General features: G+C 38.8%; 1 non-coding gene across 1 annotated transcript; it reads right to left on the reverse strand.

Annotated features, from left to right (window-relative positions):
• Positions 1-3,578: 3,578 nt before the first annotated feature.
• Positions 3,579-3,651, reverse strand: TRNAR-UCG (transfer RNA arginine (anticodon UCG)). Its single transcript has one exon. It is a non-coding gene; the product is annotated as a tRNA-Arg (tRNA).
• Between the last annotated feature and the right edge of the window lie 507 nt (positions 3,652-4,158).

Here is a 4,158-nt window from a genome sequence, read left to right on the forward strand (position 1 = left end):
ACCCGAAGTCAGACGCCTTATCCATTAGGCTACATGATCACTGACTACAATATGTTTGGGTGTTTAGGGTTAGGTGGTATGATTGGATGTGGAACATATCAATTACAGGTGCGCAGGACAGGATCCCATACCGTTCTTCATCTTCTTTCCATCAAAGGAGTTTTTTCAAATAATATCTAGATAATTTCCAAAGTTTCATATCTTTTATTGAATACTCTGTTTTATGGTGCAATGGTATTTTTGGATTATTTGAAAAGAGAATGAAACTGCTTTGACAGTAGTTGAGACTTCCCATTTATTGACTTGCTAATTTGCTCCCTGAATTAGCTTATACAAGTGACATGAACAGGGCCTTGACCTAAGCACGTACCTGAAAGCCTGTCACCACCTCTAGAAATAAAATTCACAGCAGCTCAAGACATTCATTTTGAAAGAGAATATTTCAAGTGAGTCCAAGTTTAATTTCAATAAAGAAAGCTGTATAAAATGACACGCTGCACATTTGGGTAACCAGCATGACACTTTTCAGTGAAGAAGTGGAATGGTTCTGTTGCAATATACTATCACCCTGGCAAGCTGCTATGAGGAAGAGTAAACAATATGATTAGGTTTCAGCAAAAATGTATTAGTTCAGGGTGTGCACCTCAGATAGACTTAAACTTACACACCCTGGTCTGTGAGAGTAGTGCCCTATCCATTGCGGCATTGAGGGTAATCTGCAAGACAGAGTTCCAAAATCATCCTTTCATCTCAGTTCATGGCCACATACAGTATTTCTGCAGTCATTCGTTTCACTTTTCTGTCTTTAATTAAACTGACCATTTTAAACCTCCGGCACCCACCACTTCAATCTTACCATTTTTGTGCTATCATAGGGCCTTGGACCTTTTGGCAAGTGGACAGAAGCAGTCAGAGAACCACATCACAATACATACTCCTTTGCCTGATACCTTTCACAACAAACTGCTCTTGGAAAAAGACGTTAACCGGTCCTTGCTCTCAGACAGACACAGAAAGCCTATCACCACCTCTACGAACATATTTCAATCAAACCAATATATATCATTCAACAATTATGCCTCTGTATCAATATAACTACAACTCGAGACAGAAAGGAATTTAAAAAACAATCTGCCCATTTGAATAACCAGCAGAGTTTTAAGGACGTACAAATTGGAATGTGACAATTTCAGAGTTCCTCATTCATAAGAAGTCTGTGAGATAGTATCTCAGAAAGATCTCAAGTTTATAGCAAAAATGGTTGTAAGGGTGATTTTTACCACACAATTGCAACTAGGTGCCTCAATCTGCAAGAGACCAGTCCTTGACAGATTACACAACTGGGGCAACAGCAAAGGCAGCAATTGTGTCAATCCTTTATGATTCTTCTCCAGTACTATATTTTTTCTGAGGGACAATTTGCATTATTCCTGGAGAAAATCATAGAGCTTCTACCCATGCATAGTTTCTGCTTTCTGCACGCACACACTCCCTGCACTGCATCTACCCACAGTTCTGTTAAGAATGATTGTGCCGTGTCATATTGTTGCATACGTATTGCATATCCATGGCATTTATGAAGAGGTACTTTGGTATGGCAGAAAGACAGAAAAGTAGCAATGCTGAAGGCATAACGTGAGTGATTGTGCAGTTTGCATTGGGCTTTCTTAATAAGTGAGAGTGAAAGGAGTATTGTAAGAGTGTGTTTCCAGTTTGTATGTAACGATAAGTTGGGTGCTGTGAGAAAAAGACTCAACCATGAAGGGACTCGAACCCTCAATTTTCTGATCCGAAGTCAGATGCCTTATCTATTAGGCCACAGGGTCACTGACTGCAATATTTTTGGGTGTTTAGGGTTAGGTGGTATGAATGGATGTGGAACATATCAATTACAGGTGCGCAGGACAGGATCCCATACCGTTCTTCATCTTCTTTCCATCAAAGGAGTTTTTTTAAAACAATATCTAGATAATTTCCAAAGTTTCATATCTTATGATGTGCTTTTTTGCCGTTAATCCTCCTTTCTTCTTTTATTGAATACTCTGTTTTATGCTGCAATGGTATTTTTGGATTATTTGAAAAGAGAATGAAACTGCTTTGACAGTAGTTCAGACTTCACATTTCTTGACTTGCTAATTTGCTCCCTGAATTAGCTTATACAAGTGACATGAACAGGGCCTTGACCTAATCACGTACCTGAAAGACTGTCACCACCTCTAGAAATAAAATTCACAGCAGCTCAAAACATTCATTTTGAAAGAGAATATTTCAAGTGAGTCCAAGTTTAATTTCAATAAAGAAAGCTGTATAAAATGACACGCTGCACATTTGGGTAACCAGCATGACTCTTTTCAGTGAAGAAGTGGAATGGTTCTGTTGCAATATACTATCACCCTGGCAAGCTGCTACGAGGAAGAGTAAACAATATGATTAGGATTCAGCAAAAATTTATTAATTCAGGGTGTGCACCTCAGATAGACTTAAACGTACACACCCTGGTCTGTGAGAGTACTGCCTTATCCATTGCGGCATTGAGGGTAATCTGCAAGACAGAGTTCCAAAATCATCCTTTCATCTCAGTTCATGGCCACATACAGTATTTCTGCAGTCATTCGTTTCACTTTTCTGTCTTTAATTAAACTGACCATTTTAAACCTCCGGCACCCACCACTTCAATCTTACAGTTTTTGTGCTATCAAAGGGCCTTGGAACTTTTGGCAAGTGGACAGAAGCAGTCAGAGAACCACATGACAATACATACTCCTTTGCCTGATACGTTTCACAACAAACTGCTCTTGGAAAAATACGTTAACCGGTCCTTGCTCTCAGACAGACACAGAAAGCCTATCACCACCTCTACGAACATATTTCAATCAACCCAATATATATCATTCAACAATTATGCCTCTGTATCAATATAACTACAACTCGAGACAGAAAGGAATTTAAAAAACAATCTGCCCATTTGAATAACCAGCAGAGTTTTAAGGACGTACAAATTGGAATGTGACAATTTCAGAGTTCCTCATTCATAAGAAGTCTGTGAGATAGTATCTCAGAAAGATCTCAAGTTTATAGCAAAAATGGTTGTAAGGGTGATTATACCACACAATTGCAACTAGGTGCCTCAATCTGCAAGAGACCAGTCCTTGACAGATTACACAATTGGGGCAACAGCAAAGGCAGCAATTGTGTCAATCCTTTATGATTCTTCTCCAGTACTATATTTTTTCTGAGGGACAATTTGCATTATTCCTGGAGAAAATCATAGAGCTTCTACGCATGCATAGTTTCTGCTTTCTGCACGCACACACTCCCTGCACTGCATCTATCCACAGTTCTGTTAAGAATGATTGTGCCTTGTCATATTGTTGCATACGTATTGCATATCCATGGCATTTATGAAGAGGTACTTTGGTATGGCAGAAAGACAGAAAAGTAGCAATGCTGAAGGCATAACGTGACTGATTGTGCAGTTTGCATTGGGCTTTCTTAATGAGTGAGAGTGAAGGGAGTATTGTAAGAGTGTGTTTCCAGTTTTTATGTAAAGATAAGTTGGGTGCTGTGAGAAAAAGACTCAACCATGAAGGGACTCGAACCCTCAATTTTCTGATCCGAAGTCAGATGCCTTATCCATTAGGCCACATGGTCACTGACTGCAATATGTTTGGGTGTTTAGGGTTAGGTGGTATGAATGGATGTGGAACATTTCAATTACAGGTGCGCAGGACAGGATCCCATACCGTTCTTCATCTTCTTTCCATCAAAGAAGTTTTTTCAAACAATATCTAGATAATTTCCAAAGTTTCATATCTTATGATGTGCTTTTTTGCCGTTAATCATCCTTTCTTCTTTTATTGAATACTCTGTTTTTTGCTGCAATGGTATTTTTGGATTATTTGAAAAGAGAATGAAACTGCTTTAACAGTAGTTCAGACTTCCCATTTCTTGACTTGCTAATTTGCTCCCTGAATTAGCTTATACAAGTGACATGAACGGGGCCTTGACCTAAGCACGTACCTGAAAGCCTGTCACCACCTCTAGAAATAAAATTCACAGCAGCTCAAAACATTAATTTTGAAAGAGAATATTTCAAGTGAGTCCAAGTTTAATTTCAATAAAGAAAGCTGTATAAAATGACACGCTGCACATTTGGGT

The sequence above is a fragment of the Pleurodeles waltl genome, chromosome 4_1 (genome assembly GCF_031143425.1).
Source record: "Pleurodeles waltl isolate 20211129_DDA chromosome 4_1, aPleWal1.hap1.20221129, whole genome shotgun sequence".
Classification (NCBI taxonomy): Eukaryota; Metazoa; Chordata; class Amphibia; order Caudata; family Salamandridae; genus Pleurodeles; species Pleurodeles waltl.